We start from the raw sequence: 26,715 nt of genomic DNA, 5'->3' as shown, positions 1-26,715 counted from the left end.
TGTTCTTACCTCATTTGATATACAGTCATATGATCATAATTACAACAATACTTTTGTTTTATATTTTTGTAAATATGGTCATATGACTGTATTTTAAAACACAGTGTATTTAAGCTCTTAAAGAAACAATTTGGGCTGGGTGGCGCTCTATATCTTAGGGCCAATAGGAGACCTCGATGCATTATTTCCCCTCCTCCTCATTAGCATTCTGTGCGACTAGTGCGACTAGTGCACATTTGGGATCCACTAGTGCGACTAGTGAACATTTTAAGCCCGACTAGTTCACTAGTGGAATTTCAATGTATCTCACTAGTTAACTAGTAAAGGGCGAAGGGTTCACTAGTTAACGTGTAGACATTTTGAGCCCCACTAGTTAACTAGTAAGGCCAAAAGACGCGTCAACTAGTTAACTAGTGAACCTTTTGCCTTTACAGGTTAACTAGTCGCACCCAGAATCACTCACTAGTTAACTAGTGCAGACAAATGTATGCCACTAGTTGTGCTTATTTTGTGTAACTAGTTAACATGTCAGAGCTTTTGCAGCGCACTAGTTAACATGTAAGACTTTTAGCGTCACTAGTACGGTCAGAGGGTCACTAGTTCATGAAAAAGCTTACATGTTGATACTTTGGTGCAACTAGTGCTGCTCCTGGCGTTACTAGTAAGGCTTATGTGCTAACTAGTCGGACAAAAGTGCCACTAGTCGCTGAAAAAGACTGACTAGTGTAATGTTTTATTGAACTAGTAAAGCACAGGGTATATGCAGGAATCCTGAAGTCAAATTTAATACCTTTTAAGACCTTTTTTAAGACCCTTTCCATACATTTTAAGACCTCATCGCAACTTTGAGTTCTAACCGGTTACATTGGCTACACACTTTACCTCACATTTACTATATTGATTGTAAGATAGCAAAACTAAACAGAGTGCAGACAGACTACTGAAGCCTTCTCTCCACATCAACTTCAACCTCTCTGTGAAGGTCAGGTTTAATGCAGTATGCTGCTTTGTTGCTTCTGTACTCTGTGCTCTTTCATTCCAGTAAAACTCCTCAGAAAACATTAGAAACCAGTATTTGACCAATAAACAAAACAATTGACAAAACTTTGAACTATGAAATATGTTAAACTTTGGTGAGCTTCAGCGGGGTAATGCCATATAGGAGCTCCCTCACAAATACCCAAGGGTTAAATTGGGCTGGGGCTGTCCGGGGCTAAGCCCTGGCACATAAGACGATGCTCTGACGTCATCACCCTCACACATTTGTCATATGTTTACAAAAAAGGATATATATGTTAAGACTTTTCTCGTTCTTAATATAGACTATATTTAGGGTCTATATGTGTTGACTTTACTTTAAAATAGCAGATCTCTGTGACCGTATATAGTTTGGCTTAGACCCCGGCCCCACACGGTAAAACGCATACGCAAGCGCAAAAAAGGCTTCCTTTCACACGCATTCGATTCATTAACGTGTCCGTTCACACTAGACCGCTGCAAATGCTGGAAACGATGTAGTACATATGTCATGCCTGTAAGTGGCGCTGCTGCCGCCCGAAATACACCAAAAGCAGCGAAGAAGAACCCGGAGCATGGTTGCCATGGTTGCCCTTCTGTTTATTCTCCTCGGTGGACGGCGTGTTCTCCTGCTGTATCTCTCAGGTAGTCCACCAGCAGATGAAAAACACCCACCTCTCCGCCTTTTCCAAGGAACGAGGGGACCGTGCGGCAGTTTCCGTAAAAAAAATGTTCCGCCGGTCAACATGTCCGTTAAAGTTTAAATCTTCCGTACACAATTAGGAAAGTGCCGGTCAGATGTCTTCTTTGTTATTTTTGGAGCTTTAAAACAAATTGATAACGACTCTGGACTCTGTTCTCTGTATAATAATATAATAATATTTAATAAACGGTGACTGCCTCTCTTTTCCTCCCCCTCTTCTGACAGCCCAGCAGCAGCAGGGGACGTGGGGAGAGGGAGGCGGGCTCTTTCATCGTTATCAGAAAATGATCATATAGGGCACACACGGAGCCGTTGGACCCCCAGAGCGTTGCGTATGCCGGTCTTCCCACCTTGGGACCCGTTACCGTAGTCGTTTATTCCCCCCCCACCCCCCCCACACACACACAGAGCGGAGCAAGGCAACGAAACGGCGCGCTATGCATGGGGCCGCCTTTTGGGGTTTCCCGACATGTCGTTTCAGTAAATTAAAGGGTGTTTCATGTTGTCGTTGCTGTGGGACTTCTTAATACCTTGAAAAATGCCATTTAATACTTTTTAATACTTTTTAAAAGCCTTAATTTTCGCTAAATTGATTTATCAACTTTTAATACTTTTTAAGACCCCGCGGACACCCTGAAGCAGAATGCCAAACTAGTTTGACCATATCTCTAACAAGTGGAATCAAAGAGCCAACTAGTGTAGACAGCTGCCGTCTGATATCAAGGATGTGGAATAAATACTCAAATGGCTTGCCATAGTGGACGGGGCTACAGAGCTACTAGAAAGACAGTGGAACCCGGTGCATTCCTCCGTCTGAATGTGGTGCACTTTTGCTAAATGTTTAGACAAATTGCTCGTTTTACCGCCTTTATATGATAAACTGTTATTGCACTTTTGGTAACGAGCATTGTCCACATCGAGACGGCTAAAGTTTAACCACACCTCGGAGCGCGTTCTCTCCGCCATCTCCTGCATGTGTGTGTAAACTGCCCCGCCCCCTCGCAAGCAGGCGGGGGAGAGATCTCTCGTCTGAATTGGGAAGATCGAAAATACATTATAGACGCATTTTGTAGTCATATTGCATATTAGAAACTGAGTTGGCGACACTAAGACTGCGATATAATGTTTATGTAGCAATAATACATATGACATATGTTTTAAATCTCTCCTGTACCGATAAAAAAAGAGCGATAACGTTGGAGCTTAACGGGGTGTAGAACACATGTGATGACGTCACCAACGAATCGACGACTGAATTAGTTGCCAACTAATTTGGTAATCGATTTTAATCGATTAGTTGTTACACCCCTAGTAGACATGTGGAGATTATCCGGCTGAACAAAACGTGCATTTATCAAACAGGTTTGTTTTCCAAAGAGCTTATTTCCAGCTATTTTCCAAAACCCATTGGAGAAATCCCATTGCTTTTTGTCGAGGAAACCAGCAGCTTATACTTCCTGGTTTTAGGACACGTCACTGCACCTCTCAATATGATGCCAATATAAACAAGGTCTTCTGTCGGCTCTATACATCAATGCCGACCTATGCTGACAAGTAAGTGAAGAGTAGAAAATATAAAAGGTATTGGCTTTAGGGAAATGTCCCAGCAGTTTAGGATAATGAAGGTTCTAATCTAATCTATTACATTTCTAACTCCTAACAGAAAGGCAGAAAGCGCATTATACAAATAATAATACTCATAATAATAGCTGACATTTTTTAACAATGACCACAATATCATTATTTTAATAAACCAAATATGAACAATTGAGGAAATGAGGAAGAACTGATGATTCAAATGTTGTAGTACAAGTAGTAATGTAGTTAGTGCATAAATTACTATTGCAACAAATGTGTTCATTTTCTTCATTATAAGTCGATTTTTTTTGGACGAATGCTCCGGGCCAGTGGTTACAATGGTGGGGCCAGTGATAATACAATTCCACCGGCCCGGAGGGCCAGTGGCATTTTACCCTTAATGTCTACCCCTGCCTTATTTATGAACCACCCGGATTTAACAGGTCTCTAACCATACACAAAAGCATTCTTGATGTTAGACTGGTTGTAATAAAGGGAGCAGGACACAGTTTTTCAGCTCTCTGTTGGTTAACAGTCTAAATCAGTTGCACAGTTTTAGCTGAGGTAAAAGAGCCCCTACATCTCTCACCAATGACAAAGGAATGAGCTCCCTAAGATGCTGCTATTGTGTGGCCTGCAAATGCATATTTTGTTTTACAGGATTTCTGTACCAGTTGAGTGTACAAAATTGACAAGTACTTTTAATTTGCAGATATTTCAAATTCTTTTTTTAAAGATGTTTTTGACCAGAGTGCCATTATTCCAGAGAGAGTGTGAAGTTGGAAGACAGAGGATAAGACATTGCCTGTAAGCTACGGAGGGATTGGGATTCGAACCCACCTAGTAGGCAGCGGAGACAACTTTCATGGGCCGTGCGCACTAACCACTGTGTCACCTCTAAAGAATTGAATATACTGACATAGTTTATACGTTGTGCCTCAAAAGTGAATATTAGACACAGATTCAAACTGTAGAGTCAATGGGATTTCTTCAAATAAAAAAGGACAACAGACTCAACAGCTTGGATTTAAGCATTTACCTCATTTTTAATGAACCTTTTTTCATCACCAACATTTCTTCACTTAAAACCAAAACATCTTTTACCAAATATATTTGTTATTAATACATTTTAAAATGAAATGCTTTGAAAAAATAAGGTAAAATAAAAGTGTATCTATGTACAAATACATACAGCTCTAAAAAAAAATGCTACCACTGCTAAATCATCAGTTTCTCTGGTTGTACTAGTTATAGGTATGTGTTTAAGTCAAATTTAAATTTTTGATTTGTTCTATTTACTACCGACATCTCTCCCAAATTTCAAATACAAATATTATTATTTAGAGCATTTATTTGCAGAAAATTACAACTGGTCAAAATAACAAAAAAAGATGCAGTGTTTTCAGACCTCAAATAATGCAAAGAAAACAAGTTCATATTATTTTTTAAACACAGCTTTCATGCGTTTTGGCTGCCCTCCACCAGTATGTGACATGGCTGCTGGGTGACTTTATTGTCAGAGCAGAAGGAAGCACGATTTGTTCCAGGAGAACCTTGTACGTCGTTCAATTCATGCGTCCTTCACAAAGACATTCAGCCGTGCTGAAGCCCACCCAGATCATCACCCATCCTCAACCAAATGTCCAACACCTGGTCATCTTATGGTTGGACAGAGACCTGGAGAGGCCCTACAAGCCTCAGTGTCCCGTACCCACTGTGACATTTGGTGAATGACGCATGAATCGAACCACGTACAAGGTTCTCCTGGAACAAGTCGTGCTACCTTCTGCTCAGACAAAAAGGATTGTTTTTTCCAGCAGGACGATACTCCATGCCACACAGCCAAGTCAATTAAGGTGTGTTTGGAGGATCACCAGATCCAGACCCTGTCATGCCATGGCCACCCCAATCTCCAGACCTGAACCCCATGGGAAACCTCTGGAATGTGATCCAGAGAAAGATGGTTGGTAACATGCCATCCATCAAAGCTGAGTTGCTTGAATTGTTGCACCAGGAATGACATAAAGTCACCCAGCAGCCATGTGACAGACTGGTGGAGAGCAGCCAAGACGCATGAAAGCTGTGATTCAAAATCAGGGTTATTCCACCATCTGGTGATCCTCCAAACACACCTTTCAATGTTATAATTTTTGAGGGCGCAAGAAGATTCTTTGGGGTTTGCAACACACTTAATTATTGCCCTCTCAGAGAATGAGACTGTTACAGCTGTCGTCTTAAACCTTGGAAGATTCTGAGCATTGTATGTGGTAGGTTCATTATCAGAACAGGAAGCCCCATCAGGGATGCAATCTTCATCAAGTTGGAATGTGTCAGAGTAATAGCAGCCGTGTCTTGTTGTTCAACATAGTTCTTTGTAGAGACGGTTGGTACAGTCTTACCATGGGGTGGCTTTGAATCCCTGATGGTGGCAATGAGAGGATCCCAATCGTTATTTGCTTCAGAGTCAGGTGGGCAGTCTTCATCAGCGCTGGATCCATCGCTGCTAGACGCAGTTTTGGGAATGTAGTCTTTATCACAGAAGGAACCTTCATTACTGGAAAGGCAGATGTCCTTCACCTTTGAACAAAAAAGGAACACCAAGTTTGTATTTTCTTCATTATCCAGAAAAATGTACTGGTAACATTTGTTGAGCATTATTTTAACATCGAATCACTGTGCATTTCACTATATAACAAAAGAAGAAAGCAAGTCAAATTGAATTTTGACCTAAGAGCAATGGCTAAAAGGTCAGGGTCATATTGATGAAACAATGCTATACGGTCTTTGATACTACATACTGTATGAGATGAATGGCTTACCTTTAAATGTGTTAATGAACCTGGCCTCTATGAAGGGTTTGTCTCTGCCCAGAATGATATGCTCTATTGCATCCTGTTCAGCAGTCTTTCTACAGCTCCTTTGCATCATCCTTGCTAAAAAATAAAACAGAGAACAGGCTAAGTTTAATGTACATGGTTAACAATAACATCTCTTGGGGGAAAAAATATGCATTAGAAAAAAAGAGGGGTTCAATATGAGGAATGATACACTGTTCTATTAAAGATGGTAGTTCATTAATAAGAATGCACAACATTTTTAAAGTCCCGGAACCTCGTCCTGGTGTGCTCTGACGGCAGTGCACCTACAGTCACCAGTTACGTCTGCATGTGGGTGAATGAAACCTACAGGTGCATGAAACGCTGCACGTTTCATTTGCAAAACACGTTAGTCTGCTCCTCCATGCATGCACTGAGGAGCCGCTCCGTTGTAACCGCATGACGGCTGCCCGCTGCATGGATGTGAGAGCTACACAGTAACAGACAGCACACATCTGTCTTAGCAGCATTTTAAAGACGATTATTTATTCAAAAAGTAACAGGCCAGTAGTATAACTAGTAATCAACACACATGAGTGGGCATAAATAGTCAGCCTTTTAATATCACATTGCATTTAATTCAGTTGTAAAGCGGAAGTCATTACCATGTGGTTGATGCTAAGCTAAACTGTGCTAACTGACAGCAGAGCTAAAGGTTAATGTAACGCTTCCAGTCAAATGCAGTGTCTTGGTAGGATTAACTTACGAAATAACTAACTAACTAACTTCATCCTATTACTTTTTAAAACACACGAAAAGCGATGGGGAGCATGCCCCGTGGCGTACACTGAGCCGGACAAACAAAGTAATAAACGAACAGCTGCAGTTTTGATGCTAGGTTGTAGCTGGCCACCAAACAAACATTTAAATCCTTATGTTTTGTTTCAAATAAATGATAACAAATATCACTTACCAGTTTTGGTTACAAGTCCGAATTGCCGTCAACGATCTCCTCAGCCATGTACTACTGTCTGCTACAGTTTCTTGGTGAGACATTGACCGAAAACTGAAAGACCAATACCTGATGAGAACCTGATCGCCTGATGACTGCTGGCCAATCCCGGATGAGAACCTGCCTGATTGACTCTTTAGCCGCCCAATCAGTGAGCAGGTGTTTCCAGCCAATGAAAAGCGTGTATTTTGTGTAAAATCAGAGGGAAATGTGTATGAAACTGCAATACCATGAATCGGCTGTACGAGTGTTTTATACACAATGAGCACACAAAAATATACACTGGAAATCAGATATAGGCGGTTTATTAGGACATACCGAGAAAAAGCGGGAGGGTTTTATTTACATGTTGATAAGTGCTTCTACACTGCGCGACTTGTGAGGACACCAGTTTTGTCTTCACAAGTCGAAATGTCCTTATAATGCTGGTGATTATCCATGCGAATTGTCCTCATAATCCGGACGGAGACGGAGACACACACACACACACACACACACACACACACACACACACACACACACACACACACACACACACACACACACACACACACACACACACACACACACACACACACACACACACACACACACACACACACACACACACACACACACACACACACACACACACACACACACAGTTAAAGCTGTCTGTTGTAGCTCCCTGGTTAGTAGGTCAGTGGGTGTGGAGGGGGCAGGGGAAATAATGGTTAACAAGGAGCATGTTGCTAAATAGCGACCTCAAAACAGCCATAGGCGCTGACGACAGGCAAAGGGCAGAGTCTCTGTCCTGTGCAGGGAGGAAACATGGCCTTCTGGGAATTAAAAAACTGGAGGGCATGATGAAAGAAAGACTGGCATCCAGAGACTGCTGTCATTTGTGTTGGGAGGGTGGGGCAGGACGGGAGATCCTCCAAAAACACACAAACAAAGGCTGCTGCACATATGCACGCACTCTGGGTGTATAGGGATTCATCAACTGATGAGCAAACACTTTGTAAACTCATCAAACTAGATATTGTATAAGTAGACATCGTTGATTAAGTCTGAACCGTCTGGTTCCTAGCCTCAGACCCAAAGATGATTAATGATTGTGTATGTGGGCTGTTGCCATATTAATAGAAGCAACACCACTTGTGCTCCTCACCTGGCAAACACTTAACACAAAGTAGAACTTAAGTAGATCCCTGTGAGACTCATGTACGACTGAGTCAGTCTTTATAAAAGACCATAGATGTATAGAGCGGTGCAGTAATGAGTCCTAAAACCGGGGGAAATACATTTGACCACTTACAGGTCCCTCAACTTGAAGTCGATGGTTTATCGAACATTTGTCGTTAGAAGCCTGAATTAAGGTCTGTGGCCAACACAATCTTAAAAGATTCACGTTTTGTTCTACGACATAAAAGACGTCAGTAAATACTCGACTTGTGAAAGTCCAAAGCTTTAATGTGTCACAAAAACAGCGGTTGTTAATAAGTGATAAAATAAACTACTTAAAGGTCATAGCGCCAAAACGAGTCCGCTTTTAGCTTAGCAGTGAGGAGCAGCCATCAGATAGTGTTATATACGAACAAATGCACAATGGGAGCTTTTATTTTTGCCAATTGCATTCCGGCTTTAAAAGAATCACATACTGATGAGCTTGTTTATTATAATAAAAATGTGTTTGCCACAAAGCTTACTTACTGCAATATACTGCCAAATTGAAGAGGCACCTCGAGACCAAGAATCCAGATTATGTACAAAAAGACCAGGCTTTTTTTTAGAGGAAGGGCGAGGACTACCGCCAGCAACAACAACGGATGGTTAATGTTACGTCTGTTTCTGCTAAAGAGCAGACGACGAATTTAGGACATGTCTGCTGATATCAAATCACAACTGCTGGAAAGACTGAGAGGGTCTAAATTTGCGGTTCAATTGGATGAGTCCACTGATGTGTCCGGCTCTGCGCGGCTCATCGCACTGGCGCGAGAGGAGAGGGAGAGCCGCAGAAGTGAGACTGACTGAGATTACTTTGAGCAACATGCATGGGAATAAGTTACAATATAATACATTTGTGTATATTTCTCGCTATTCAGATGGCCTGCTGCCTAGTGCAGCTGTTGCGCAATTTGCTGTAGTGTCCTCTTTTCGCACCATGACATTATCAGTTATGAATTTGTTTTTCACTGCTTGAGAAAATGGACTTGTGAGAGCGTGTGAAAAATGTCAATTGTGTGAGTTGGCAGCCCTGTGAACTCGCTTGACATTATTATGTATGAAACTGCCAATTAGATTTATTTACTTATTAATCGAAGGTTCCGGAACGCTGTTCTGGATTGTTCCGGCCCACTTTAACCCGTGTGTGTGTGTGTGTGTGTGTGTGACTCCACACCCACTGACCTACTAACCAGGGAGCTACAACAGACAGCTTTAACAGATTTGGTGTGTGTGTGTGTGTGTGTGTGTGTGTGTGTGTGTGTGTGTGTGTGTGTGTGTGTGTGTGTGTGTGTGTGTGTGTGTGTGTGTGTGTGTGTGTGTGTGTGTGTGTGTGTGTGTGTGTGTGAGCAACATAAATGTCAGATACTGTATGTTGCATTTATTGATTTAGTTAGATATGTGTGTCTTCACTTGCAGAGAGAAGCAATCAGCTTCATGGACTGCCTTGCATCACTCCAATAGTGTCCAGAGCTGGCTGCCATTACAAGTAGTGGTTTGGGATTGTAGCAATGCAGTTGCAGTTGTTTTGCAATTTACTTGATATATGTTGCGATGCAGGCATGTGTTCAATTGTTTATAGCCTGCATTTATTTTGTTATTAGACTTTTATAAATCATTTAATTTTAACTAAGAGTGAAACACTTGATGTGTTATCTGTGTGTGTGTGTGTGTGTGTGTGTGTGTGTGTGTGTGTGTGTGTGTGTGTGTGTGTGTGTGTGTGTGTGTGTTCTGAAATGCACTTCAAATGATCACTTTTCTCTTGATTTCCCGTTGATATTTTGTTTAGGTACAGTGTTACTTGCAGCTAATTGATTGATTGTTTTATGGGTATTCTTTATTGAGATTAGGCTTGGGCGGTATGACGGTATTAGGGTATACCAGGGTATTTCGAAATACCGTCGGTATGATTTTCAATACCGTGACGTCACAGACTGTGCGCCAGATCACAGATGCGTTTCATTCTATTGCACTGACACGGAGTTTTGATAGGGACGACATTGGTTGTAATGCGCAGCACGCGCCAGCAGAGGGCAGGGGAGGGCAGTCGGTCTTTCCCACTCTCAGAGCTCAGCACAGAGCTGAGCTGAGCAAGATGGCGGCAGCATTTGCCGGCCCCGAACTCGGACAACTAGTACAAAAGAAAAATGCCTCTGCGCCTGTTTGGGACTATTTCGGGTTTACTCATCGCCAGTGACATCATCCAGCACAACGAGAGACAGAGGCACTTATTTGGGAATGTTTAAGACGGGGTGAGTGAGTGTTGACATTTTTTTAATCCTATGCAACTGGTTGATGGTTTTGTAGTGGAGGTCGGACGGTTTTAAAAACGAAAGCATTAACGTGCTAAACATTCACGCGAGTAATCCAATGAATCAAATGGAAATAAGGTTTTTAACACATGCACGGAATAATATTGCCAAACTAGTTAGTGAATATAGCAAACTTTATTCAATAAGTCAAGTATTTACTCCTGGAAAATGTTTATGTATGATGATATATTGTTAACTTAGCTCACAATGGAAACAACGTCGGACATCTACAAACGCGTCCTGTATCCGATCTCAAAATGTGCCATTTGCACAATTTGTCATGTATGCAGCCCTTGTTTTGCACTTGCGCGCATGTCGCGGCACTTTGCGAGCGTCTGCAGGGCTCGATCTTAAGGACGTCCCGTCGTCCCGGGGCCGAAAAAAATAGTGTCTGGGAGGATAAAAAATAATTTTGGGAAGAGAGTTAAAATAAAAATACCCTGCTAACTCTACTACAAACGGCGATGAAAATGAAACCGACTGCACGTTTTGTGTAGCACACAGTTATTAAACCTCCTTGTCAACATAAACACACGCACAAAACATTTAGCAACCCGCGAAATACACACACACACACACACACACACAGTACGTAGCTACAGCTGTGCCGCTGACTGTCAGCCAGTCGCACAGCTGGCTGTGCCCGCGAAATCCTGGCCCGCAAATTCGCGGGTCTAGCTATGTACTGAGTGTCTGTATTTCACGGGTTGAGTGATGTAAAATGACAATGGTATCCCGTGGAGGAATTCTGAAATGTTTTACCGTTACATCACAAAAACGCACAGCAGAACCAGACCCTGGAGCGCCGGCCTCTTTATTTACTTACTTCTCTTCATCCCCTACTATTGGTAATAAGGCTGAGATGAGAACCCTCCATCGTATTTAGTCCTTAGCAATATGCTGCCCCTCTCCTTATGTATGGATGGGTACCGAGCCCCGGTATTAAACGGGCTCCGCCCGGGCCGGAATTATTAAAGACAGTGGTAACGTTAAGCTCCGACGTTATCTGACTTTTTATCAGTACTGGAGACATTTAAGAAAGATATGTCATATCTATTATTGCTACATAAACATTATATCGCAGTTTTAGTTTAGCCAACTCCGTTTCTAATATGCAATAAGACTACAACATGCGTCTATGATGTATTTTCGAGCTTTCAATCCAGACGAGATCTCTCTCTCCCGCCTGTGTGCGAGGGGGCGGGGCAGTTTGTAAAGGTCTCCTGACTGTGTTACAGACTGTCATCCTGGTTAGTGGTTACTCTGGGTTCTGTCTTCAGGACAGAGTGTTGGATTTTTTTGTTAATTGGATGGGACTTGATTTGATTCAATATTCGAGTAATTTTCTCGTTTGTGTGTTTGTTTAAATATATTTGGCCTTTGTTCATGTGATTGACTGATTTACTCAAATAAAAAGGTTGATGAATTATCATCTAATGATCTGTATGATGTTTTATTTATGTTAAAGTTCACTTTGAATGATTTTAACTAATGATAATGTAGAAAAACTAATATTTTAAATTTGGGACGGTCCACATTAATTTCGGGACGGCTTAGATTGTATTTCGGGACGGTTCCGGGAGGATGGTGAAAAAAGTTAGTTGAGAGCCCTGGTCTACCGGCTCGGGCTGCATTTTAAACCGAACATATAATATACCGTTCGAAACATCTATTTGCCGCCGAACGCCACCTCGCTCAAGTCTACCCAAGTCATACCGTCATATACCGTATACCACGGTATGATGTCAGCAAGGTATGACGGTATGAAAAAAATGATACCGCCCAAGCCTAGTTGAGATGGTGCAAATATTTGTAATACATATCTAATATATTTCTAATACATTGCTCTTGTGTTGTTCTTTCACATAACTAAGACTATAGAAGTGTAAAAAATAGGCTACGTCAGATTATTCCAAGGGACATACATGTCAAGTCAAGTCAATTTTTATTTATATAGCCCAAAATCACAAATCAGAATGAGGGGGTCCTTGGTATATTCTCTATCTTGTAAGGCAGTGGTTCCCAACCTTTTTTGAGTACTGTACCCCCAAAGCATTTCAAGCCAACCTAAAGTACCCCCTACTACGCAATCAATCGTGGTGATCCCCAGGATATATTAATAGTCTATATATTGTGGCAGACCGGCTGTGTGTGTGTGTGTGTGTGTGTGTGTGTGTGTGTGTGTGTGTGTGTGTGTGTGTGTGTGTGTGTGTGTGTGTGTGTGTGTGTGTGTGTGTGTGTGTGTGTGTGTGTGTGTGTGTGTTCTGAAATGCACTTCAAATGATCACTTTTCTCTTGATTTCCATTTGATATTTTGTTTAGGTACAGTGTTACTTGCAGCTAATTGATTGATTGTTTTATGGGTATTCTGTGTTGAGATGGTGCAAATATTTTTAATACATATCTAATATATTTCTAATACATTGCTCTTGTGTTGTTCTTTCACATAACTAAGACTATAGAAGTGTAAAAAATAGGCTACGTCAGATTATTCCAAGGGACATACATGTCAAGTCAAGTCAATTTTTATTTATATAGCCCAAAATCACAAATCAGAATGAGGGGGTCCTTGGTATATTCTCTATCTTGTAAGGCAGTGGTTCCCAACCTTTTTTGAGTACTGTACCCCCAAAGCATTTCAAGCCAACCTAAAGTACCCCCTACTACGCAATCAATCGTGGTGATCCCCAGGATATATTAATAGTCTATATATTGTGGCAGACCGGCTGTGTGTGTGTGTGTGTGTGTGTGTGTGTGTGTGTGTGTGTGTGTGTGTGTGTGTGTGTGTGTGTGTGTGTGTGTGTGTGTGTGTGTGTGTGTGTGTGTGTGTGTGTGTGAAATGTGTGTGTGTGTGTGTGCGAAATGTGTGTGTGTGTGAAATGTGTGTGTGTGTGAAATGTGTGTGTGTGCGTGTGTGTAGCTAAGGTGAAACCTGGGAGTGGAGGAAGGAGAGAAGTGACGAGGAGAGATAGAGAAGAGGAGGATATTTTAGTCTGTGTGACCCAATGCGACAATTAATGTGACACTTAAATCATATTCAATCATAACTAATCATATACATTATAATAGCCATTGTTTAAAGACTTAAAAAAAGGTAACTCACCAATTAATGTGACACTAGAGCCTGTTTCTCCCTCATCAGTTTTGTGAGTCTGGGGGAGATTGTTGCAACAGCTGTGACCAGGTTATTCTCCAAGTTGAGTCTGTTCCCGTGTTTAGTCTTGATGTGGGTCATGGCGGAGAATGTCACCTCACACAGGTATGTGGACCCAAAAGGCAACAGTTCATTCCGGGCATGTATCCCCAATTCAGGATACTCCTTCTCCACACCACACCAGAACTGTGTCAGTGGTGTGCTTGAGTACCTCATCTTCAGGCTCCTATCTGAGGACACATCTATGAGGTCTTCTTGCAGTCTGGCGGGAATGCTGCTGTTAATGCATGTCACAAATGGATTACGCACCCAGTCCAGTGTGGATGACTTGTTGTCAATATCAGGGAAGTAGGAGTTGAACTCATTCTTGAGCTTGGACAAATGTGTGTGTACTATTTTCACAATTGGAGCTCTGTCACATTCACCAGTAGCAATGTATGCGTTCAGCTGAAGGAAACAACTTGTATCCCCTTTTTCACATTTGCTCTGCCAGAGCTTGGATCTTCTCCATGAATCCACACACTTTGTCATACAAGCTAAGAACATTTGTGTCTTTACCTTGAAGAGAGAGATTCAGCTGGTTGAGTTTGCTGAACATATCAGAGAGGTATCCCAGCCGAGCTACCCAGTCAGCGTCGTCGAACATAGCCACAAGTGGGTGTGTGTGCTTCGACAGAAATGCCCTCACTTCATTGCGTAGCTCAAACAGCCGCTGTAACGTCTTCCCTCGGGATAACCAGCGGACGTCAGTGTGAAGCAGGAGCTGTTTATGTTCTGACCCACCGTCTTCACAAAGTGACTGAAACAGTCTATGATTCAAAGGCCTGGACTGTATGAAGTTGATCACTTTTACAGCATCATTCAAAACATCGTTTAACTCTGGACTCATTCTCTTGCTAGCTAATGCTTCTCGGTGAATCATGCAGTGCGTCCATGTAACGTCAGGGTTTACCTTTTTTATGTGGGCCATTAATCCATTTACTCTGCCGGTCATCGCCGCAGCGCCGTCTGTGCACACATGAGAGCAGGATTTCCAATCCAGCTTGTGTTGAGAAAAAAAATTGTCAACGTTAAAAACGTCCTGTCCAGTAGTTCTCCCCGTGAGTTTCTTGCAACACTGAATGTGCTCGTTCATCTCCAAAGTGTCTTTGTAACGCACAAACGCAATCAGCTTCCCCACTGACATCCGTTGATTCGTCCAACTGCAAAGCGAACGTACCAGACGCTTTACATTTTTCCACCACTTGGTCAATAATGTCAATTCCCATGTCGTCGATCCGATGGCACAGTATTATTTGACAACGACACTTTCTTCAGGAGATCAGCTGCTTTCTTATCGAGCATAGTTTCTGCGAGAATTATAGCAGCAGGCAAGATTAGCTCTTCGGCTATGGTAAATAGCTTTTTCGATTTAGCAACGAGTAGCGACACGGCATAAGATGCCTCCAAGGCCTTGGTTGAGACCGATGTCGCTTTCTTTAGTTTTTCTTGGCTTCCCTTAAATTCAGCCAGCTTTTGGTGGAAAAACTCTGCAGGCTTACCCACACAGGCGGGATGTCTAGTACTAAGGTGCCGATGTAAATGAGATGGTTTCATGCTATTATTAGAAAGCACGTCGCCACAGATGAAACACATTGGCTGCGGTGACTCTGTAGTTGTGACCGTAAACCCGGAGAGCACATAATGTTCACCAAACTGACGATTCTTCACTTTCTCTGTTTTCATTTTCTTGAGAACGGGTTCTCCTGATTCAGCAGTATCACTTGTGCTGTTGTTTCTGGATGAACCAGCTCGACCCAGCCATTGATCCATAATGATTATGTTAACAGAAATTTTGATCTCAATAAACACCAGCGCATTCACTTGATAGGATTCTGATATTTTGCTAGCTAGCAAGAAAACCAGTGAGCCACTACAATGATGAGGATGATGTAACACCTGACAGTCCGGCGGGAAGCTGAACGCCGCGCCAATAATAATATATAGCCAGCAAATTATTACTTAATTTGAATGCCCCCAATTTTGGTTACATTATTACAGATTATGCATTATTCATTATTTGGGTACAGTTTTCCTGTAAAACTTTTAATTAAAAAAATATATACATTTTTTTTTTTGTTTACTTTTCAAAATCTTTTTACGTACCCCCTGGGGACCACCCACGTACCACTAGGGGTACGCGTATCCCCGTTTGGGAAACACTGTTGTAAGGGGTCCTTGGCTGAAAAACAATTGAGAACCTCTGCCATAGAGGATGCTATTGCAGTACGCGTGGCGTGAAGTGATGAATGCATGAATCAGGGTTTCAGCAGCAGAGGAGGAGAGTGATGGGCAGAGACGGGCAATGTTTTTGAGGTGGAAAAAGGCGGTCCTGGTGATGTGATTTATGTGGTGGTTGAATTTGAGCTGACTGTCAAAAATGACTCCGAGGTTGCGGATGTGAGGGGGGGAGATAGAGTGTGGCTGTCAATGGTGAAGTTGAAATTCTGGATTTCTTTGATACGGGATGGGGGGCCGATAATGATGATGTCTGATTTGGCACTGTTCATTTGGAGATAGTTTGTTTGCATCCATGCTTTTATTTCTGAGAGACAGTTGGTGAGAGTGGAGTGTGTTGTGGGGGTGATGGTTTTTGTTGATATAAAGTTGGATGTCATCGGCGTAGCAGTGAAATTGAAGGTTGTGGCAACAAATTATTTTGCCAAGGGGGAGCATGTAAAGGATGAAGAGGAGGGGGCCAAACACCGAACCCTGGGGGACGCCTTGGGACAGAGGAGCAGTGGAGGAGGTGCAGTCGTTGATGTTGATAAACTGATGTCTGTCGGTGAGGTAGAATTTCAGCCAGGAGAGTGCAGTGTCAGTGATGTTGAGTGATGATTCGAGGAGGGACAGCAGGATGGTGTGGTTGATGGTGTTGAATGCTGCGGTGAGGTCGAGGAGGATGAGGATGTTCAGGTTGCCGGAGTCAGAGGAGAGGAGGAGGTCGTTTGTGATTTTGAGAAGAGCTGTTTCGGTGTTGTGCTTTGATTGGAAACCGGATTGAAATGGCTCAAAGAGGTCATTGGAGCTGAGGTGGGATTTTAGTTGTGAGGCAATGACACGTTCAAGTATTTTTGACAGAAAGGGGAGATTTGAGATGGGCCGGAAGTTGGACATGATGTCAGGTGTGAGTCCAGGTCTTTTGAGAATGGGTGTGACAGCAGCCAGTTTGAGAGAGTGGGGAACTGATCCAGATCTGAGGGAGGAGTTAATGATGGTGGCGATGAGCTGGGAGATGGCAGGGAGGCTCACTTTAACAAATGTGGAGGGCATTGGGTCAAGTGTGCAGGTGGAGGTAATTCCAGTCATGAAGTGGGACAGTTGCATGGAGGTCACAGGGGAGAAGTGGGACAGGGGCTGTGAGGTGAAGGGGGGGAGCCAAGAGGGGAGGTGGGGGGTGCTGATGAGGGTGTCAGATTGCTGTAAATGTTGCTGATTTTGGTTTGGAAAAACGAAAGGAAGGAGTTGCACTGTTCGGTGGTGAAGGATGGGGTGGTGTTGTCACAGGGTTTGAGAAGTTTGCTGATGGTGGAGAACAGATGCTTGGGGTTACTGGAGCCAGACCGAATGAGTTGCGAGTAGTAATTAGACCGGGCTGCTTTGAGTGCATTACTGTACTGCTGGAGATAGTCTTTGTAGATTTGAAGATGGACTGTTAGTGTGGTTTTCTCGTGTTGGCGTTCAAGTTGACGTTTCCTTGATTTCATTTGGTGGAGTTCGGGGTTATACCAGGGGGCGGAGTGTATGAAAGAGACCTTTTTATTTGAGATTTCTGTAGTTTATTGTGTGTTTTTGCTTTTGGGCGGGGATGGGGATGTTGATGTCCATGATGATGGCCAGGTGATCAGAGACGTGGAGATTGAGGCTGGACAGATGATGGATGGTGAGACCAGTGGAGCAGACCAAGTCCAGGATATGACCGCGGCTGTGTGTTGGGAAGTTGATGTGTTGAGAGAAGTTGCAGCAGTGAAGGGTTTCCTTAAATTCAGAGGCATATTTGCAGGTCGGGTCATCAACGTGAATGTTAAAATCACCTAAGAGGAGAACAGATGGGGATATGGCAGAAAGCTGAGTGAGAATGTCAGAGAGGTCGGAGAGAAAGGAGGGGTTTGGCTTTGGGGGACGGTAGATGATGGCTGTGACCAGGGGAGTGGGACCAGAGAGTTTAAAGATCAGGTGTTCAAATGAAGAAGCATCAGGGATGGGGATTATGGTAGCTTTTATTTCCTTTCTGATAATAGCAGCTATACCAACTCCCCGCCCTTGTGGGCGAGGTTTGTCAATGTATGTGAATCCTGCTGGGGTGATTTGATTTAAAGAAAAATAGTCCAGGGGTTTTTGCCATGTTTCGGTCAGATACAGAAAGTCCAGGTTATTGTCTTTAATGAATTCATTCAGAATGTGGCTTTTATTGTGGATGGAGCGTGTGTTGAGCAGGGCTGCTCTGAGGTGACGTTGCATTGGGGGAGTTGTGTGGACCGGGGGAGTGGAAGGAGATTGGTCAGATTCACGTGTTTTTTGTTGTGATGGCGTAGTGTGGGCGTGTTACAGGACCAAATGGGACGGGATGGAGTGTGGAGACGTGGGATGAAATAAAAACTTACGGCCAGAGCCTCTGTGTGGAGGACGGCGTTTGCGGAGTATTTCATTATCTGCGAGGATGTCCATGCAGTCCGGAGGGAGGCGGTTATTAAAGGAGTGGAGATCTGACAGGGAGTAGAGCGGCAGCATGATCCCGTGAAGTGGCGCTAGCACGGAGCTAGCTAATGCTGGGGACCCGGGCAGCAGAGACCAAGAGCCGGATGACCGTGGAAGAAGGAGCGGTGTGTGTCCAGATAAAATGAGAGTGATAATCCACAGCATATCAGGAGAATGATTCCAGTGGTTCCCGGAGGAGAATCGTAGGAGGGGCTGACAGCCTGGTGCAGAGTGGGAGCCGGGTGAGCAGCCTACAAGCTTGTTAGCTAGCTTGATAGCCACCGGCTGTAGGCGGCAGGGAGAGACGATGTCAGCGGGGAAGCCGGCTGATCGCAGCGGGATGGGAAGACCCACACGAGCCGCGGAGTTAGGGTGGAGTTGGGGTGGAGACAGAATTGTTAGTACAGCAGACTTCAGGGAGCCGAGGAGCATCTAGGTAGCAGCCTGCTAGGTCCGATAATGCTAGCTAGCTAGCGGGCTAGGGACCGGTGAGCAGGAAAGAGCCAGCAGGTAGGAGATGACAGCACAAAGATCTGTGTCGATTCGATATAGAGATGCTGCTATTTAGGCCTGTCGCGATAATCGATAAATTGACTTATCGTACGATAAATAAAAATGGACTCGATAACTTTTCTGAGCTCGATAAATTGCCGTTTACATAAAGATGTGACCAGCATTTTAGCCTGGAGCGCTGTGGCTGCCAGGCGCGCTGTGAGAGGCGGGGCTGACACACAGCCAGATCAGGACACTCCGCGTGCACGTGCAGCAGCGTAGCAGCCAAATTAATAATATAGCGACAAGCGGGAGACAACGTGTGACTTACTCGCGGGGAATTTAAAGTGAAATGGAATTGGTTACAAAACCTAACTACACATCTCGATTCTCCGGTGTGGCAGTATTTTGGATTCAAACCAAATCAAGGAGGCGAACCTACGGACTTGAATGAGCCGGGCGGTGTGTCGCATTGGTTTAAAAAAGGTAGCGACAAAAGCAGGCAATACCACGCATTTTAAACCACCTAAAACACAACCACCCCATTCCGTTTTCCCAGCTGGGAGCAAACACGGCAGCTGGAGATGGAGAGCCCCCGCCCGACAATGCAAACATGTTGGTGTTCCTTGCTCGAAAACTTAGAAAAACAGATTTGGATATGGCCTGTTGAGGCATCTGGGTCTTTGACAGTGGACTGTACACTTGACTGTTGTTTTAAGGAGGGGTTTTTTGCTTGTGAGATAATGTGTGCTCTTATTTATTTATTTATTTATTTATATAGAGAGAGAGAGAGAGAGAGAGAGAGAGAGAGAGAGAGAGAGAGAGAGAGAGAGAGAGAGAGAGAGAGAGAGAGAGAGAGAGAGAGAGAGAGAGAGAGAGAGAGAGAGAGAGAGAGAGAGCGCTCTGTTTTCCAGCCTGACTGTATTTAATTTATTGTTTTGGTTGTGTGTGATTTAATTAATTTATTATAATTTAATTTGTTTTATTTATTATATATAATTTATATATTTTAATATTATTTCCCATTTCATTTGCAATGTTGAATGTTCAATAAAAAGTTATGTTTGAAAGGATGTACTTTAATTATTATTATATATTATCATTATGTCTAAAATGGTCTTAAAACGGTGCCGACAATATTATCGTTTATCGCAATAATTACCAGAAAAATTTATCGTCCAACACAATTAATTATCGTGACAGGCCTACTGCTATTTTTGCTGATGACTGACGTTTCAAAAGTAGAGAGCCAGACAGGAGAGGTTCTGATCTGGACTAAATAACAATATTTGGGGTGGAGGAGCGGCGAACAAACAACGCCAGCATCCTTGGCGACCCGGGAAATTATATGCCCACACCCACTACCTACTAGGCCTGTCGCGATAATCGATAAATTGACTTATCGTACGATAAATAAAAATGGACTCGATAACTTTTCTTAGCTCGATAAATTGCCGTTTAAATAAAGATGTGACCAGCATTTTAGCCTGGAGCGCTGTGGCTGCCAGGCGCGCTGTGAGGGGCGGGGCTGACACACAGCCAGGTCAGGACACTCCGCGTGCACGTGCAGCAGCGTAGCAGCCAAATTAATAATATAGCGACAAGCGGGAGACAACGTGTGACTTACTCGCGGGGAATTTAAAGTGAAATGGAATTGGTTACAAAACCTAACTACACATCTCGATTCTCCGGTGTGGCAGTATTTTGGATTCAAACCAAATCAACGAGGCGAACCTACGGACTTGAATGAGCCGGGCGGTGTGTCGCATTGGTTTAAAAAAGGTAGCGACAAAAGCAGGCAATACCACGCATTTTAAACCACCTAAAACACAACCACCCCATTCCGTTTTCCCAGCTGGGAGCAAACACGGCAGCTCGAGATGGAGAGCCCCCGCCCGACAATGCAAACATGTTGGTGTTCCTTGCTCGAAAACTGTTGTTTGACAGTGGACTGTAAACTTGACTGTTGTTTTAAGGAGGTTTTTTTTGCTGGTGAGATAATGTGTGCTCATATTTATTTATTTATTTATTTATATATATATAGAGAGAGCTCTGTTTTCCAGCCTGACTCTATTTAATTGATTGTTTTGGTTGTGTGTTATTTAATTAATTTATTATAATTTAATTAATTTGTTTTATTTATCATATATAATTTATATATTTTAATATTATTTCACATTTCATTTGCAATGTTGAATGTTCAATAAAAAAGTTATGTTTGAAAGGATGTACTTGAATTATTATTATTATATATTATCATTATGTCTAAAATGGTCTTAAAACGGCGCCGACAATATTATCGTTTATCGCAATAATTTCCATAAAAATGTATCGTCCAACAAAATTAATTATTGTGACAGGCCTACTACCTACCCCTAAATACCTAGGTGTAATATTTAATCTTAAAATCTGTTGATTACATATATGTACATAAGTAATATAACCACACTGTATACATCTGTTTATATCTTTATACTGTCTATAGCAGTGGTTCTCAACTGGTCAGGCCTCGGGACCCACTTTTTTCCCTTTGTCAATAAATCGCGACCCGAAATTGTGAAGCGCTCAAATCTATTTAACAAAAAATCGTGCTGTAATATATACGCTTTTCAGCATATATTATTAAAATAAGTGAAGTACAGTGCATATATCCCTTAATAGAACTAAAGTATGCTTTTAAACAACGTTTAATGAGATGATGGAATCAAAACTGAACTGTATAACATAAAAAGGCACACATGCTGAAAATCCAACCCCAGAAGGGGGGTCTGGGGCGATTGTCCCCCAGGAGATTTTTATAAATACTAACATATAAACTACGCATTCTGGTACACTCTGAGAAGAAAATAAATAAATGTATTACTACCCGACATATTGATAATATGTTATGCCATTGTTTGTTTTTCACTTTGTTCTGACAGCTGAACTTGCTGCTCCACACAGAGAGAAGAGTCAAGAGGAGATAGTCTGTGTGAATTACTTTAAATTATGGGTAAGGGTAGATAGCTCCCATTGTTCTGTGACCTGTCAATCATCAAACCGGGGGTCATATTTCATTATGTGTTCATTTTTATCTGAAGTTGTACCCATGGATGTATAAAGAATAGTTATACCGCAAAGTTATTCTCCGTGGAGACTTCCGGCAACAATCTTGATTTTGATTGGCCAGAACACTCGAAAAAACATCAGCGAAGATGTTTTATTGAGAAGATGATCACTACGTGACCGTTTATGGTCTCCAGTACTTCCAGTCCAACGCCTATTGCATGCACAGCGTTAGAAAATCGGGCCTTCAAAATAAAAGTTTGTCTTTTTTCCACAAAAAAAAAAAATGTCAAAGTTCTCCCACTTTAATTTTTTTTCTTCACTCACACATCTGCGACCCACTCGAAACGGGTCCGCGACCCAGTTGAGAACCACTGGTCTATAGTATACCATACCATCACTATACTGTCAATACCGTTTATACTGTACATACTTCATCTGTTTATAGGGTATTTATAATGTAAGAGGCTGAGAGGCAGAGTAGTGGGAGGCACCTACATTCCCAATAGCTGGCTCCACCCCCTTCCAATTAGCAGTATTGGGAGTAGGTGTGGAGACCTCACACCTGGTGCTAATCATTCCCTCAAGGGAGACAAAGCACACAGAGTTGCTCAGCTGTGTGTGGCACATGGAGGGAGCAGGAGGCTCCCAGCGTGAGGAAACGTTTTGGTAAGCTGGTAAGTCGGTTAGCGGCCCGGCTACGTTAGCCTTTGTTTAATGGAAGGTATTTTTGAGTTTGATAGCAATAAAGCCTTTTTTGGATTTGAACACTGCCTCTTGTCGTGATTGCTGCACTACCACTTTTCTCTTGATCTGCCCAGTCCGGTTGCAATAATTATTCATTTATATTATGTAGACACTTCTGGTCAGATGCCTCGTTACTAGTACTATGTAATGAAAATACATTTGAATCTGAATAATTTGCGCACAAAGCCAAAACGGTCCATTTCGAGTACAAAAATACCTGGATTTACCGGTAGCCCTTCCAGCATGCACACTTCGTCCATACTGTGCAGCTCAAAATTCTACTTTGACCTCGATTTCCTCTGACCTTTTGACGAGCAACCAATCAGAGGACAGCTTTGCAAAGTGAGCAAGCTAGCAGTGTAGGTAACCATAGTAACACAACTTAACTGGCTGTTTTCACAGAAATGCTTTGCGCCCAACCTCGCGTGAAGTAAAGAGCGTGTCACGTTTTCGTACTGGTTGTTGATTTAGTTCAAAATATGTGAGAAAGTATTTTTGGGCCCATGATGTCACATACTGACAGGGAAGTTACAGTACCATTGGTTGTTACTATGAAAATTAGGTTCCATGCTTCCATCCTGGGGGCTTGGGGAAGACCAGTTCAGCTGTTGCCCGACTGTCACCGACATCATGTGTAACCTCTCATTGAGCAAAGTTTGTTTCCGGGTCACAACTTCCCTCAGTCATGCAGGACAAGCTGTTTGCATGTGAGGGATCTGCTTGTGAGTCCTGAGCTGCTGACCTCCAGAGTTTAGTACAGCTGAGACACAGCATGCTGGGACAGGGAGTCACACTGACCTCATTCCTCACCCAAACAGGGAACACCCAAGGGCCAATGACAAAAGGCAACTCTGGCCACATGACTCCTACTGTCTAGGATATTTAGGCCAGAGGGGGCTTTACCTGACTGAAGCTGGCAAGAAGGCAGACTGCAGTATCTAAAAGTGAAACAAATGTCAAACTCAGCAGAATTACAATTTGTTATGTTCCATTTCCTAAAACTACATGACAAAGGTTGTTCTTTAATGCACTACATTTATGAAAGCTGTAATTTCTTTGAAGATCAAGATTTCAATTATACATATGTGTGTGATCATATACTGTATGTAGAGATGTCCCGATCCGATCACGTGATCCGGGATCGGAGACGATCACGTGGTTATCAAAAGAACGGGAGAAAAAAATCGGGGTCGGGATTTTTTTTTTTTAAATACTTTTTTTTACATTTTGTAAGCTATGGGATTAGTTTTGTATCATAAAGATAAAGCAACACTTTCTCAGAATAAAGCAAAACTATGTGTTTAAAAGAAGAAATTGGCTGTTAGACGCTCAAGATCTGTCAACGGGGGGGGGGGGGGGGGGGGGGGGGCTCGGGAATTGTTGTTACGGAAACAGAGGGGTTTTAGGTTGCCATAAGGCTGTTGACTTTTGACGGTCTTATTATAGGCTACATCCATTGGTTGGTTTTGTGGCACTTTTGTAACGCTGTGCCAACTTGGGCAATCACGCAGGCAAACTTGAGGAGCGCACACAGGGTGGAGAGGTGGAGTGAGGGAGAGAGAGAGCGATATATTGAGCGAGGCAGAGAGCGTCTGCAGCGTTCTGCTTGCCACAGAGCCGGAGTTTGTGAGAGAGCCGGCTTGAGAGTCAATTTCTCTTAAAAATATAATTGATTGCCAGCCTCCCTTGTCCCTGGCTGGCTTGCTAGCTCGTTGGTAACGTAACGGATTTCTTCTAAACTGGCGCTAAGTTGCCATATTCCTTTCATGAATCACTTCCTGATAGGCTTGGGCGGTATGACGGTATTATGGTATACCAGGGTATTTCGAAATACCGTCGGTATGATTTTCAATACCGTGACGTCACAGACTGTGCGCCAAATCACAGATGCGTTTCATTCTATTACACTGACACGGAGTTTTGACAGGGACGACATTGGTTGTAATGCACAGCACGCGCCAGCAGAGGGCAGGGGAGGGCAGTCCGTCTTTCCCGCTCTCAGAGCACAGCACAGAGCTGAGCTGAGCAAGATGGCGGCAGCATTTGCCGGCCCCGAACTCGGACAACTAGTAAAAAAGAAAAATACCTCTGCGCCTGTTTGGGACTATTTTGGGTTTACTCGTCGCCAGTGACTTCATCCAGCACAACGAGAGACAGAGGCACTTCTTTGGGAATGTTTAAGACGGGGTGAGTGAGTGTTGACATTTTTTAATCCTATGCAACTGGTTGATGGTTTTGTAGTCGAGGTCGGACGGTTTTAAAAACGAAAGCATTTACAAAAACCCACACGACTCAAACACAAGACTCAACCCAGCGAAAAACCAGTCTCGCGCGCAGCCTTTCATTCAGAATTTCATAGCAAAATAAAAAAATTATATTAAACTAATCTTTCAACATAGTTTAAAACAAATAAATATTAGGACAAAGCCCTACAAATAACAACAATAAACATAATAATAAAACAATTAAAATGTTGTATTCAGCCCTTAAAACAGCGGGCCCAAATCCTGGATGGGCGGGCCCAAATCCTGGATGGGCGGGCCCGGCCCCATGGGGCCCCGTCCATGACGCCGGGTCTGATTTCAATTATTATAATACTACAAGTGAAAATATATGTAAGTATTGATCATTTGTGTTATTTGTGCTGTACTATACGGTCTGTTTCTTTATTGTGGTAAGTGAGAAGTAAAGCTGTGCTATGAAAGTTAGCTTTTGCTACCTTTAGATCTATAACAATGCAAGCTAAGCTACATAGCTAGCAGTGAGTGAGCGTTCAGACACCTGACTCTACCTGAAAGACCTGCACCAGCTTCATCCACGCTGGCGTTACTATCATCACTTGCTCAGTGTCATTTCGTTGGACCAAATGTCTTTACATATACATTTAATAGATTTTATTATTATCCACTTTTTTGTTTTATGTCCTTTAATTTAAAAACATTCTTTGAGACTTCATCTTCTGGTTCAAATTTCAATAAATGTAATTTGTATAATCACTCTTTTGTCTTTATTCTACATGAAAATGTTAGAGATTCCATTCAAATTTGTTGATTATTCAGATCTTCCTCAGGCTAGGAATAGTATGTCTAATTGTTTATGGTAAATGTATATCATTTTCTCACAGGATATAGAATGAAACAACACAGGTTTCATCCATTGTGTATGAATGCTTCAGCTCTTCAGACCAACATAGTAAGATGTGAGCATGTTCCTAATTGTGTTGGTATGAAGCCTAGGTCTGGTTTGTTTAATAAAGCAAATCTGCCACTTTTATACTGTAGAATTTGTTAAATTAAAGCAGTCTTTAATTGTTTGTCCTAAACATAGGAATATATGCTTTTGAAATGTAACATGTCTTTGAAAAATAATAGTATACAGTTTATATTGTGTATCACCTTTAGCTTGAAAATACATAGATGTGTTTTTTTAATCTATAAAATAAATAGACAGACACTTTATCAATCCCAAATTGGGAAATTATTAAACAGCAGCAGTGTTTTCAGGTATTAAAATATTTAAAGTTGGAATAAAGTATGAACTACACATCACAAGTATAATGCACAGCAATCCATAAGAGAAGTCCGATATGTTCATGAAAACCCCCCAGGAGACACCAACACTAACGTGGCCGAGTGGACTCCGGAGTTTGCTGCATGAGTTGCACTGTATGATCTGTGGTGTTGTGGGCTATCACTCAAAAACTGAGTAGCCAATGGGGACACACCCCTGAAAGTCCCGCCCACCTGGGAGGTTTGTGTCAAAATCTCAAACAAAAAATGAGGTAGCGCAAACGAGAAAGCTGCAGCGAGAGCAAAAGTCTGATCATTGAGAAAGAAGAAACAAAAACTGCAAACAAAAACCTATGTTAAAACAAAGAAAAAATACAAGGATCAAGGTGA

General features: G+C 42.6%; 1 protein-coding gene across 1 annotated transcript in view; it reads right to left on the bottom strand.

Moving 5' to 3' along the window:
* Positions 1 to 26,715, bottom strand: part of LOC307035143 (protein FAM110A) — an 89,419-nt gene that overhangs the window by 44,700 nt on the left and 18,004 nt on the right. The gene's annotated exons all lie outside the window — the stretch shown is intronic.

Source organism: Notothenia rossii, assembly GCF_949606895.1.
Source record: "Notothenia rossii genome assembly, chromosome: 4".
NCBI lineage: Eukaryota > Metazoa > Chordata > Actinopteri > Perciformes > Nototheniidae > Notothenia > Notothenia rossii.
This window is presented reverse-complemented; position numbering and strand designations above follow the sequence as displayed.